The sequence below is a fragment of the Humulus lupulus genome, chromosome 4 (genome assembly GCF_963169125.1).
Source record: "Humulus lupulus chromosome 4, drHumLupu1.1, whole genome shotgun sequence".
Classification (NCBI taxonomy): Eukaryota; Viridiplantae; Streptophyta; class Magnoliopsida; order Rosales; family Cannabaceae; genus Humulus; species Humulus lupulus.
Window position 1 is genome coordinate 104,573,193 of NC_084796.1, and position 14,596 is coordinate 104,587,788.

The window sequence follows — 14,596 nt, forward strand, 5'->3', positions numbered from 1 at the left end:
AACTCTTGTTTACCATTGAATGCCTTCTTCCAAGTCCGAAGTTTATGCGTATTAGGCAAGAACTTCCTATGTCCCATATAACATATTTTCCGAGAGTGTTTCAAGTATTCAGAACATGTTTTTTCTTGACAAACGGGGCAAGCTTTATATCCTTTCACACTAAACCCAGATAAATTTCCATAAGCAGGAAAGTCATTAATTGTCCACAATAAGACCGCTCTAAGATTAAATTCTTCCTGCCTATATGCATCATAAACCTTAACCCCTTCATCCCACAAAGTTTTCAAGTCATCTATAAGAGGAGCTAGATAGACGTCAATATCATTACCAGGTTGTTTAGGTCCTGATATCAACAAGGTCAAAATCGTAAACTTTCTCTTCATACACAACCATGGGGGTAGATTGTAAATAACAAGCATAACAGGCCAACAACTATACTTACTGCTAAGGGATGCGTGTGGATTAAACCCATCAGTCGAAAGACCTAGACGAATATTACGAGATTCATTTCCAAAAGAAGGCCACTTCAAATCAACTCTCTTCCAAGCAAGGGTGTCAGCTGGATGTCTTAATTTACCATCCTTTATTCTTTCATTAGCATGCCACGACAAACTTTTAGCATGTTCGGCATTTCTAAACAATCGGATGAAACGAGGAATTGGCGGAAGGTACCACAAAACTTTGGCAGGTACTCCTTCCTTGACATCGTCACCATTTCTTTTCATTTGCCATCGTGACTCACCACAAGTAGGACACGATTTTGCGTCTGCAAAACTATTTCGATACAATATGCAATCATTAGGACATGCATGAATTTTTTCGTACTGCATGCCTAATGAGCATAATGTCTTCTTTGCCTCATAAAATGAAATTGGAATTTCATTAACTTCAGGCAATAACTCTTTCAAGAAACCAAATAACTCAGTAATGCTTTTATCACTCCAGCCATGTTTAGCTTTTAGATTGTACAACCTAAGAAGCGCAGATAATTTTGTAAATCTTGTACAACCAGGGTAAATTGGTTTCTCGGCATCATTAAGGAGTGTCTCAAACTTATTTGGGTCTACTCCTGATCCATAATGTGCGTCGTCAATCATTTCATCTAATGGATCCCAGTTCTCCTCCACTATATTCCTCCTCACTCCTTTTGGTCTACTTGGCAGAGTTGGAGCAATCGGAGCTATCTCCCCATGGTAATACCAAATTGTGTAACTCTTGTCGATCCCATTGAAATATAAGTGTTCTTTAATCTTTTTAAGATCCATCTTTTTAACATTTCCACACTTAAGACATGGACAATAAGTAAAATTTGGGTCTTTCACATTTTCTGAACAAAACCTTAAGAACAAATCAACCCCGTTCCTAAATTCCGCAGATAACCTATTCGCTGACATCCACTGTTTATCCATATATTCTCCTATGTCTATGGAAAAGAAAAGAAACAACACTAAATAAGCACGTGATAAAGTTGTATGTCTATATAAAACTAATTTTTTATTATCCTAGATAAAATCGGGCAGCATTTCCCCTATAATAGTGACCTAACCATCTGCATGTGAATATCAAAACAAACAATTCAAACAACATACAATAAGTTTCTTCCTTATAGAATGTCTATATAAAACTAATTGTTTATTATCCTAGATAAAATCGGGCAGCATTTCCCCTATAATAGTGACCTAACCATCTGCATGTGAATAGCAAAACAAACAATTCAAACAACACACAATAAGTTTATTCCTTATAGCTCCGCAGCACACAGTAAAATTTATCAGAACCTACTTCACTAATACACACAAGTTCTCAACCTTCCGTTATCACCGCAGCACACAATTTTAATCTCAGAACCTACTTCACTATGGATGAATATTTAAGATATTCAAACTCCTCTAACATTTGTTTAATAATATTAAAAGTAGAAGTAAGAGAATATATATGTACCTGTTGCAATCTTTAATCCAAAAGCTAGCAAAGTTACTTCACTTAGTAATCAAATTCGCTATTAAATCCACAAACCAATAAAATTAAATTAATAAATAATAAATAAAACATCACTAAATATCTAGCAATATATAACGTATTATTGTAATTTTAGAAACTTAATTACCTCAAATGTGTGATTGATATTGAAATTTTGATGCAAAATACTCTCTAAAATCTCACCACAAAATCACAACCTATGAAATTAAATTAATTAATATGTTAAACATTACTAAACAAATATCACTAAATATCTAATAATAGTAAATGATATTAGTAAACAAATAAAAAAAATCACAATGTGCCGCTAATTATAACCTCAACAAAAAATCAATATAAAATTTCATAACCTAAAAACTTAATAATAAACAAAAACATAAAAATTTTAATATATTTCTATTTAATAAATTTATTTTAACATAACTATATATATAACAAAATAGTTACAATTTTTAAAAAAAATCAAATATAAAAAAATATATCTAAATTTCGAAATAAAAATTGATAAAAATTTAAAAAAATCATGAACATATATACTCTAATGAAATATATACAATGTGATAGGTTAAATTAAAAAAAAAAAACTAAAAAATCATAAATCCCTAAAAACTTCCATTGAAAAACCACAAAAACATACAATGTATATAAAAAAATGCATAAAAATATAAAACTAACACAAAATCATGTATATTACTCATCCTAATGAAAAACCTATGATTTATTTGCAAAATAATTAACTAAAAATCAAGAAAATAAAAAAAAACTTACCTTAGAACCCTAAAAACGCAGCCCCAAATCGCCCAATTCCTCTCTGGTTTGCTCTCGGGTTCGTGAATGAGGAAGAAGGCTGTGTAGAGTTTGTTTTATAAGTGGAGCACATCCAACGTCTCCCACTGGGAGACGTGCCACGTGTCCCACGTCTCCCACTGGGAGACGTTGGATGTGCTCCACTTATCACTACCAGCCTATTTCCAACGTCTTCCACTATTTTTAATGTCTTCCATTTGTAACCATTAATATGCACTTTCAATGTCTTACACCATTAGCCATTTAAAATCCCTTCTAATTTTTAATGTCTTACACCAATGGTGTAAGACATTGTAGGGAGTCATTGAAAGTAGAATTTTTTGTAGTGCCACAGACCTCCCTGAAGCTGATTGGAATGGTCTTGGGAGTTTCGTTATGTCGGTTCTTGGGGAGACTCTTACGCACTCCACTTCTTGGGTGAGTTCATGCATCTTATGTCGGCCTTATCCCTTTTTATTCCCCTTTTTTGGTTACTTATCATTGTTGTTATTATTTTTCTTGTGTAGACCTATACAGTGGCCCAGTGGTTTGCCGACTCGGCTCACAACCTTTCCACTTCGAATGCTGAGAGGGACCGTCTTGCGGTTTAGGTTCAGGAGCTCGAGAGGGAACTTGCTGAAACCAGGTCTAAGCTAGAGAAGGCCTTGGCGAAAGCTTCTTCCTCATCAAAAAAGAAGAAGAGGGCGATTGCCAAGGCCACGATGTTGCAGGAACGGGTCACCAGCGTAGAGGCGGAACTTGAGGGTGCCAAGGCTACTACAGCTGCATCGCATGAGAGGGTCGCTTCCTTAGAGGCAGAACTTGAAGGTGCCAAGGCTGCTACAGCTACGTTGCAGGGGAGGGTCGCTTCCTTAGAGGCGGACAAGGCAGCTATTGAGTATAGGTCCATAGAGCGCACCCTTTATGGCGTATGGAGGCAGGATCCTAACTTTGATTTCTCCTCCTTTGGCGAGCACGCCGTTGCCCGGGCGGCTGGGTGGAACGCCCGTGGCAGGAGTCCTTGAGATTATCATTTTATAATTTTTGCCGGTTAATCCACTGTGGATGTATGCTCGTTCGAGCCCTATTGTGCTTGGAATAATTTTTTTTTAGCCTTGTTATGTTACCAAAACTCTCTTTTTATATATACATATGCGATTATTCATATTTTATTCCTCTGTGTTCGAGGTCTTTTTGAGCCCGTATGATGGGGTTCGGTAGGTTCCCCTTTTTTATTTATCAGGCTAGAGGTCCTTTGGAGCCCATGTTAAAGGGTTCAATAGGTCCTTTTTTGGTGCCTCTTGATTGTTCTTGTAAGGATATATTGACCCCTTGGGTTCTAGCTATCCTTTTATATATTTTTGCGCACGCTTATTATTTCTTGCGAGAAGCGTCCTTCTCGTCATTATTCATAGTACTATTTTTGCAAGGGTCTCTTTTAGGACCCTTTTTGGCTAGACGGCTTGGTAGCCGCTCTAGGCTTATTGGTGGGTGCTCTTTCTGAGGCCTTCCCTTTTGTGGGAGCATCTACTTTTATTTGGAAGTTTTTTTTTTTTTTGTAAGACCTTTTGGCCTCCTTGATGTTCACAAGGGTATCTAATCCTTGTGAACTCAAGAGATGCCTTGCAAGGTCTTCTCCCTGTTTGTAAGGGTTCATCACTTTTTTTTTTATATAAGGACCTTGTTTAAGGCCTTGATATAAGAGGTCCTTTTAGGATCCTCCTGATAGGGGGTCCTTTTTAGGTTCCCTCTGATATGAGGGGTCCTTTTTAAAATCCTCCTGTTTGCTGTCCGTTTTGCCTCCTGTCCTACCCCCCCCCCCCCCCCCAAGTGTTTGGTGAAATTTATTTTAGCAAGCACTTTGGTGGGTGCTATATGGAAGAAGAATGACACGTAAAGTGGCGAACTGTTTCATTCATAGCATGTGGGTTACAATGACATACATATGAAAGGGTTACATCTAATTAGGAGGTTACCCAGGTAGCCTCTTTAATTCTTACTTACTAAGTGAACATAACAGGGAACAAACTAAACATAGGTCTTCCTTGCACGGGCGCAGAAGTCTCACTGGTAGTATTTCTTGAGGTGCTCCGCATTCCACGCCTGAGGTATAATGGTGTTATCCATGCGGGCCAGTTTGTAGGTGTTTGGTGGTATGCACTGAGCGACCTGTTAGGGTCCTTCCCAGTTCGCCCCTAGTACCCTCGCCCCCGAGTCTTGCGTGTTGGGGAGTACCTTCCTCAGTACCAAGTCTCCTACCCTAAACTTTCTCTCTCGCACCCTTGAATTGTAGTACTTCGCTGCCCGTTGGTTATATGTGGCTAGCCTTAGTTGTGCCCTTTCCCTCTTGGCTTCCAGCAGGTCCAAGTTCCCGACTAATGCTGTGATGTTGCCTGGTCATCATATGCTTGCGTGCGGATGGAGTTAATCTTCATTTCTATCGGAAGGACAGCCTCGCAGTTGTAGGCTAAGGCGAAAGGTGTCTCCCCAGTGGTGGAACAAGGGGTAGTCCTGTAGGTCCAGAGCACATTTGGGGGTTCCTCGACCCAACCCCCTTTCAACTTTTCCATTTTAGTTTTCAAGTTCCTTTTCAGGATCTTGTTGATGGCCTCTACTTGCCCATTGGCTTGGGGATGTACTACTGCGGAGAAACTCCTCCTGATTCTTTTTGCGTTGCATTAGTCCTCGAACATCCCTCCGTCAAATTGTGTTCCATTGTCGGAGATAATCTTGTAAGGTACTCCGAATCTGCAAACAATGTTCTTGTTTACAAAGGTGGTGATCTGCTTAGCCGTTATGTTGACTAAAGGCTCCGCTTCCACCCACTTAGTGAAATAGTCGACTGCTACCACCGTGTACTTAGCTCCTCCTCTTCCTATTGGCAGTGCCTCAATCTAGTCAATCCCCCACACAGCATAGGGCCACGAACTGGTCATGCTCACCAGCTCATTTGGCGACTGTCGGGGTAATTCGCATGTCTCTAGCACTTGTCACACCTTCTCACGAAGTCGCTCACGTCCTTCTCCATGGTAGGCCAATAATACCCCTGGCGGATGGCCTTTTTGCAGTGGACTGCCCCCCAGCATGGTTTCCACATTCCCCTTCGTGTATCTCTTGTAAAAAATTTGATGCCTCTCCCTTATCTATGCACCGCAGGAACGGGGTAGGGAAGCCTCTCTTATACAAGGTTCCATCTACTAGGGTGTACTGGGCGGCTCTGTAAATCAGTCTACGGGCCTCTTTTTTATCCAAAGGCAAGGTCCCGTCATTTAGGTACCTCCCAATGGGTGCAAACCATGACTCCTCAAAGCTCTTGACCATGTTGATCCTTTCTTCTGCTATGCTTGGCTTGGGGAGATATTCGACCGGTATGGACTCAAGCGTGTCTTCGTCTCGTGTGGAGGTGAGTTTCGCGAGTGCATCGGCGTTTGTGTTCTGCTCCCTGGGGATCTATTCTATCGTGTATTTTTCAAACTGATCCAAATACTCCTTCACCTTGGTGAGGTATGCAGCCATTTTTTGACCTCTAGCTTGGTATTCGCCTTTCACTTGAAACACTACCAGTTGTGAGTCACTAAAGACATGCAAGTGGAATACCTTTAACTCCTTAGCTAGCCGCAGGTCGGCCAACAGCGCCTCATATTCTTCCTCATTATTGGAAGCTTCGAATCCAAATCTCAAGGCACAATACATCTTGTGCCCTTCAGGTCCTGTCATCACTATGCCAGCACCGACTCCCCCTTCGTTAGACGCCCCATCTACATGGAGGCTCCATTCTTCAGGGTGCCTTTCCCATTCATGCACCGGTTCGTTCTTCTCTATTTCCCCTCCTCTTGGGGCCGGTATGCAAACTCGACTATAAAGTCTGCAAGTACCTTCCCGTTGATTGAGGTCCTTGGGGTGTAAGTGATGTCGAACTGACTCAATTCAATTGAACATTTTAACAACCTTCCCGAAGTCTCCGGCTTGTGCAAGACTTGATGTTGGGGGGTGTTTGTGAGCACCTCAATCGCATGAGCATGAAAATAGGGCCTCAACTTTCGAGAAGTCACTATCAGTGCATATGCTAACTTCTCTATTTCTAGGTACCAGGTTTCTTCGTCTACCAACCGTTTACTCACATAGTACACAGGTTGCTGGTGCTTCTTTTCCCCCTTGACCAAGGCGGTGCTTATGGCATGCTCTGATACAGCTAGATACAAGTACAACTTCTCCCCTTTTTCTGGCTTGGCCAAAAGGGGTGGCTTTCCAAGGTGTTCCTTTAGCTTGGTGAAGGCATCCTGGCATTCATCATCCCAAGCAAACTTTTTGTTCCCTTTTAGGATGTTGAAGAAAGGGAGGCATTTGTCAGTAGACCTAGAGATGAACCTATTGAGGGCTGCTACTCTCCCCGTTAAGCATTGCACCTCTTTTTTGCTTCATGGTGGGCTCATTTCCAGCAAGGCCTTGATTTTTTCAGGATTAACCCGATACCTCGGGAATTCACCATGAAACCCAGGAACTTTCCTGACGAAACTCTGAAGGTGCATTTAAGTGGATTCAGCTTCATTCTATACCTTCGAAGGGTGTTAAACATTTCCATGAGGTTGTTGGTGAGCTCCCCCACCTTCTTTGTCTTCACTAGCATTTTGTTCCTTCCTATTTGATTTGCGAACATTTTGTTCACCAACCTTTGATAAGTGGCACCTGTGTTTTTTAAACCAAAAGGCATCACTTTATAGCAATACAGCCCCTTGTCTGTTATGAACGAAGTGTGCTCTTCATCGGCAGGGTTCATGGGTATTTGGTTATACCCAAAATATGCATCCATTAAGCTAAGTAGCTCGTGCCCCGCTGTGGTGTCTACCAACTGGTCTATCCTAGGAAGCGGGAAGCTGTCCTTAGGGTAGGCCTTGTTGAGGCTGGTAAAATCCACACAAGTCCTCCATTTTCTGTTGGGCTTCAGGACTAGCACTAGGTTTGATACCCATAGTGGGTAAAATGCCTCTCGGATGAACCTATTCACCTTCAACTTGTCAACCTCCTCTTTTAGGACCGTGTATCTCCCTGGGTCCAACACTCTCCTTTTCTGCCTCATCGGCCTTGCTTTTGGGTCGATGTTCAGATGGTGGCACATGACCGATGGGTCTATCCCTACCATATCCTTGTGACTCCAGGCGAATACGTCGAGGTTGGCTTTTAAGAACTCTACTAGCTTCTCCTTCATGTCACCTGCAAGGTTTTTCCCTACCTTCAACTTTCTCAACGGCTCATTCATGACCGTTACCTCCTCCAATTCCTCTACCGGTTTAGCTCTGGCCTCTTCTGTGACTCGTGGGTCCAATTCGTTTGGGTTCGCGCCTTCATGCACAACCATCGCCATAGGCGCTGATGGCTTTGTGGCTGTACGGGGGGATGTTATAGCATTCTATTGCTTCCTTCTGCTATCCTTGTATGCATGCTATTCCCCCGGGAGTTGGGAATTTCATTGCTAAGTGGTATACAGAAGTTATCGCCTTCAATTCTCTTAGGGAAGATCTCCCTAATACCGCATTAAAGGCTGAGGCGCAATCTACCACAACAAAGTTTGCCATTATGGTGGTTTATCTGGGCTGTTCTTCCATAGTAAGGGCTAACTCGATTGCCCCTAGGGGCTGTATCGAATCTCCCGTAAATCCATACAAAGAAGTATTGCAAGGCTTTAGGTGTCAGATGTTTAGTCCCATCTTCTCCAGCGCTGGGCGATATAAGATGTCCACAGAGCTTCCGTTATCCACCAAGACCCAATGTACCCTCATGTTCGCAAGCTGGACAGTCAACACTAGGGGGTCATTATTGGGGAAGTGTACACCCCGGGCGTCTTCTTAGGTGAAGGTTATTGAGTCAGTTTCACCCTTAAAACTCTTCGGGGGGCATTGCTCCAGACTTAAGACGAACGGTGGTGGACTTCGTCTGGCCTCCCTAGCATATCTATCTCGCCCCTTCCTTGACTCGCCCCCGAATCCTGGTCCTCCAAAGATGGTCCTGACCTCTCCCTGTACTTCTGGGGCCACCTCTTGCGCCCACGGCGGGGATGCTCCTTCTTCTGGCCTTTGGCTTTCCTTGCGCACATATCTACCCAAATTTCCCCTGCGGATGAGCTCCTCGATTTCCACCTTCAAATGGTTGCATTCCGTAGTGGTGTGGCCGATATCTTTGTGATACTGGCAATACTTACTGGGGTCTCTTTTAGACCGGTCTTGTTTCATTGGCGGGGGCCTTCTAAAAGGAACCTAGTTTTCGTTCGTAACGAAAATATGCTCTCTCACATGGGTAAGGTCAGTATGAAAGGTGTAGAGGCCCTGTCTGTGCTCATCAGAGTGTTGATGCTTCTGGGGTCGATCATATCTTGTTCCCTCATAGACCCTCTTCTTCTTTGCACCACTTTGGCTTTCTCGAATTGAAGGTTTTTGAGGCGACTGGCCTTTTCCGGCTTTGAGGCTTTCGTGAACATCCTCCATGCGAATATACTTTTGCGCTCACTCGTGGAAATCATCCAAGTCTGTGACCTCCCTCTTGAGCATGTTATCCCATAACTTGCTTCCCGGGCGCACTCCAACTGTGATGGCCATTTTCAGCTTTATGCGGGTCAAGCTCCCTACTTTAGCTGCCTCCATATTGAATCTGTGAATGTAGCTCTTCAGACTCTTGTTTTCTCCTTGCTTCACATTGGCAAGGCTGGTGCCTGGTATCATGTAGTCTCGCACGGTGTGGTGTTGCTGGAGGAACTCATCAGAAAACTGTTGCCAATATCTGATGGACCCCGGTCTAAGTCATTTGAACCATTTGTATGTAGGTCCTTTCAATGTGACAGTGAAGCAATGGCATCTGGCCCCGCTACTAATTCCCCTCAGCTTCATCAGGTCGTTAAATGCATCTAGATGGTATTTCGGATCTGTGCTTATTTCATAGGGGGTCATATGGGGCTCCTTGAAGTTGGTTGGGAGCCGGATGGCTTGGATCTCCTTGATGAAGGGAGATTCATGGTCGAACGCATTCTCAAAGGCTTGACCTCCAGAGGCGGTGATGATTTTGCTTCGTAGGCTCCTCATTTCTGTGTCCAGGTCTTGCCTCCTCTTGTTCAAGGAGTCTCTCAGCGTGGATGGGTTAGGATCCCCCTTTCCTTTGCCTTCCCGGGGCGCCATAGGGGGTGTGGTCCTTTTACCCGCCCTCTTTATGTTGAGTTCTTCTCGTAAATCTGAGGGTGTTCTCCTTGAGGTGACCTCAACATCGTTACGAGGGGCAGCATTGGTCTTCGGCTCTGGCCCCTGGGGCTGTTTCGGTGGTCCGGGACGTTCGTGCTGCTTCGTCCGAGGGTGTTACTAGTGGAAAATCGGGTCCTTCCGTCATCTACTAGGATGGTGGTTTCTACCCCCTCCTGGCCTCTCTCTTTCCACTTAGGGAGTGTCACGTTTGATCTCCCTTGCAACAGGCCATTTAGTACCTCTTGCATGTTTTCCAGGGTGGTTTCTATCTTCTGATTCTTGCAGTGAAGTTCTCTTATCTCATCTTCGTAGAATTGAGACTTAGAACTCGAGCTCACGGAGTGGACCCGAGGGTGCTTGTTAGCCCGGCGCGTCAATGGGCCTGGGTCCTACCGACCGGAGTTTGGTACTTGCGGCGGCCTTGGAGGCAGGGCTTTACCGGCACCCCTCGTTGGGGCAGCCGTCGACCTTGGACGATCCGCCTCAGGTGGGACCGTCGGGGACGTGGCCTCCCTTTCATCTCTGTGAACCTCAGGCTCCCTTGGGGCCTCCACGTTTGCAGGTGGAGGGGGATCCCTCATATAGGCTTTTAGCTGATCTCCATCAAGAAAGACCTCCACCTTGCACGGCTCTCTCAACCATTTTGAACGTCGCGGCATCTTTTTCTTATTGGAATCGACGGAAGAACAGTGACTTACAATCTATCCTTCCCACAGACGGCGCCAAACTGTTGACGGTGAGAACTCGTTAGCCAAGTTAAGTTAGAAAAATTGAAATATAGAGCTTATCAAATGATAAACTTCAAAGAACTAATCAAAAACTCTAAGAATAGTTGCAAAAAGAAAATGGTGAAATGAACTTGTATTTTTTATGGTGTAGTGCTACAGTGTTTTTTCCAACCCCCTTCCAAGTGGAAGTGGGGTTCCTTTTATAGTGGGCTCTAATGGCCCTTGATACATTGTGGTCTAGGGGACCAGATGGTACATGAGTACACTGTCAGGAGAGTGGTCTCATGGGTAGTGGTGTTGGCTCCAGTACATGGTCAGAGTCCGTGGGGATGCCTCCACTACTTATTGAGTACTAGTGTTAGAGGAGTGGCCCCAGGCGTAGTGGTGCTGGTGGTGGTGTTGGCTCTGACATCCAGTTTGAAGCATACAGGCCATGTCCCCTCTCCTAGTACCCCCACTACTTGTCTGGCATGAGTTTTTGGACCAGACATACGGGGTCTTAATGGTCGCACCCCGTACAATATCGTACTAGTACGATCCTTTTGAATTATGCTAGGGCTTTTACCTCTAAATGTTAGGGTCTCCATAGGAGGCACCCTCTTGAGGTGTAGGATGCGCGACACCCAGTGTACGCAGGGGTCTTGGTGCGAAACGAAGCTCTTGGATCCTTGGCACAAGGCGCCCGAAGCACCTCAGGGCCACCCACGAGACGTAGATGATAGGTGCGCGAGATGCCCCTCACGAGGCCCTGGTGGCTCGGCACTGATGGCACGAGATGCCTCTTGCAAGGTCCTGCTAGTGCGTGGCACGAGACGCCTCTTGCGAGATCCTACTTGTGTGTGGCAATGACGGCGCGAGATGCCTCTTACGAGGCCCTGCATGCGCGGCACTGTCGATGCGAGACGCCTCTCGCGAGGCCCTACTGGTGAGTGGCACTGATGGTGTGAGATGCCTCTCGTGAGGCCCTGCGTGCGCGGCACTGATGGCGCGAGACGCCTCTCGTGAGGCCGTGTTGGTGAGTGGCGCTGATGGCGCAAGACGCCTTTCACGAGGCCCTGCTGGTGAGTGGCGATGATGGTGCGAGAAGCCTCTCGCGAGGCCCTGTGTGCACGACACTGATGGTGCGAGACGCCTCTCGCGAGGCCCTGCGCGTGCGACACTAATGGTGCGAGATGCCTCTCGCAACGCCCTGCACGCGCGGCACTGATGGCGTGAGATGCCTCTCGCGAGGCCTTGTGTGTGCATCACTGATGGTGCGAGATGCCTCTCGCGAGGCCCTACGCGCGCGACACTGATGGTGTGAGACGCCTCCTCGCGAGGCCCTGGTGGTGGAGCGTGTCGCGAGGCCCTGCGCGCGCACGGATTCAGGTGGTGCGACACCGATGGGAGAGGCGCCTCTCGCGATGCCTTGGTGGCGCAGCGTGTATTTAGGCGTTGTGTGTATTAAGGCGTTTAGGGGACCTTAGCGTGTGCTTTGGATCCTTTTCAAGCATGGAATTTTTAGTGTCTACAATAATAGGTGATCATTTGTAAATCAGTTTAGATCCTGAGTATTCATGAACTCTTGTTTATGTTTATTGGGTATTTTGATTCACTCGTTAAGGTTTCTTAGAATAATGGGGCTAATGACTTTTGTTATGGAGATTCAATATCATGAATGGCTGGGAACATGAATTACAATAATGGAATCCATATTTTCCTAACGGAACGAATATTGGTTCCCTTATGGGTTAATTTTGGTTCTGAATAGTTTTTGAGCTCAAATCTATAATTTGATTATAGAGTAATTATTTTCTAGTGAATTAATGGTACTTAAGGATCAAGAGGTAATTAGAAAGGTAAAACGATAATCTTGACCAACTCTAATTAACGAACCAATAAATGGGGGACAGAACTACATTTATTGATTATATCAATTGACTACAAGAGAAAACTCTGTACATATAATTCTATAAATACTTAGAGGGCAATTGCATATTTATAGTGGAGTAATCATGGAATTAATAAATAAGATTATTGTATTAAGGAGTTTAATTAATAATCTAGTTTATTGGAGCTTCGTATTATATGTCCATGGTCCCCAGATCACCTCTATCCTACATTGTCAAGGGTAAGGATGTCAAAAGAAATATCTGTAGAGAAAATGACTTAATTGCAAAGGAATTAATTTTCTTGGGCAATGAAATAATTATGTGATAGTTATGGGAAATTAATTAATTATCTAACTATATAGTTTTTATTTTGAAATACTATAAGTTAAAATAAATATTGTTATCCCTAAAAAATACGAGGATGACGTGGAGAATGAGAATGTGACATGTGACATCACAAATTAGGTAAAAGCGACAAAGTATTGAGAAAAGACCAACGGGCAAAAAAGATAGGTCTAGGACATAGGGAAGTCGACCAAGCCTAAACCCCCCTAAGGGTTGTCGGCCTGACCCCTTCCCCTAGGGGTGGTCGGCCTAAGTAGGCCCAAGGGTCTAGGAGTAGTCGACTGACCCCTTACCATGAGGGTGGTCGGCCCCAGCCTGACCCCAACCCCTAGGGTGGTCGGCCCCAATATGCCCAAGGACCCCTAGGGGTGGTCGGCCTGACCTCAACCCCTAGGGTGATAAGCCTAAGCAGGCCCAAGAGCCACCTGGGTGGTCGGCCCACCCTATTTTCATATGGTGGTCGGCCTGAACCCCCAAGTACACTTCACTAAGAAATAATCACTCTTATTCAAACTGAGATCAATAGACCTAGCAACCTGAAGATCATCAGACCTAGCACCCAGAGGATCAAATGGTCCAACACCCAGAAGGTCACAGGTCCAGCACCCAAGCTTTGGTCGTCGGGCGTAGCACCTAAGTCTCAATACCAACAGAGACTTAACATCTTCCCAGAAGTTTCAATCGTGCATTATCTACCACGATCTAAAGAAAAAACGAGAAGACCCACAATCTCATGATCATGGAAAAGTGGACACGTCTCTTCCTTGCATGATAATCGTGTACCAAACTACGATCCCAGTACTACTGGTCATGTAACAGCCCCTGGGTACTATAATTAAAGGACTCAGGGCTTCATTTACGGGGACTTTTTTGGACTCTTTGCTAGATCACTTTTTCTGGAATTTTGGAGATCTAAAGAACATTTCGGGAGAAATTCTAGGTAAGTGAGAACGAGGGAATACTTTGGTTCAACAGTGTAATTTTCGAGTGATTCAATACTAAAAGCTAAGTGGATTAGGTTATTACTGTTCATCAGAACAGGGTTGAACCACTATAAAATTCCCGTGTGTTTATTTAAGATAATCGTACTCTATCATTTATTTTATTTATTTCGTTCAAAAGGTGTCGTATACTACACATACGACCGTTGGCCAATTTCACAGGTCAACATTTTGGTGCTTTCACTGAGAGAAAAAAATCAAGAAACACACTTTCATCAGTTTACGATGCCTCCAAAACCCAGTTAGAAAAAGAAGACTATTCCCAGGGATCCCACCACCCAGGATCCCGTAGATCCCATTAATGAACCTCAGGTGGAGGTAGGAGATCAACCTAATGCAGAAGATCCACAGGACGCTCACCAGGACGGACCTACCACCCCTACACACTCAGTCTCACAAGGGAAAAGAACCGATGAATAACACAAGTATTGTGTTCGATAGGCTGGGGAAAGATGCGCAACCTCAGGATCTATGGGAGGTCATTAATAGGAGGACCAACACTCAGGAGGGGGTACCAGGGACCTCTACCCCACCTGGAGCAGCGATCCCACCAGCAGTACAGGCTCAAATCGATGCACTCGTTATGGCTGTTCAAGGTCTAACAAAGAAACCTTCAGATATCGAGCTGGCTCATAGAAGTGGGAGTCCTTTCAATGCCAAGA

The 14,596-nt window shown here is 44.6% G+C and overlaps 1 long non-coding RNA gene across 1 annotated transcript; it reads right to left on the reverse strand.

Moving 5' to 3' along the window:
- Positions 1–1,777: 1,777 nt before the first annotated feature.
- On the reverse strand, positions 1,778–2,848 carry LOC133829106 (uncharacterized). Its single transcript, XR_009891530.1, has 3 exons — positions 2,749–2,848; positions 2,108–2,177; positions 1,778–1,999 (listed from the first exon to the last, which is right to left on the reverse strand). It is a non-coding gene; the product is annotated as an uncharacterized LOC133829106 (long non-coding RNA).
- Between the last annotated feature and the right edge of the window lie 11,748 nt (positions 2,849–14,596).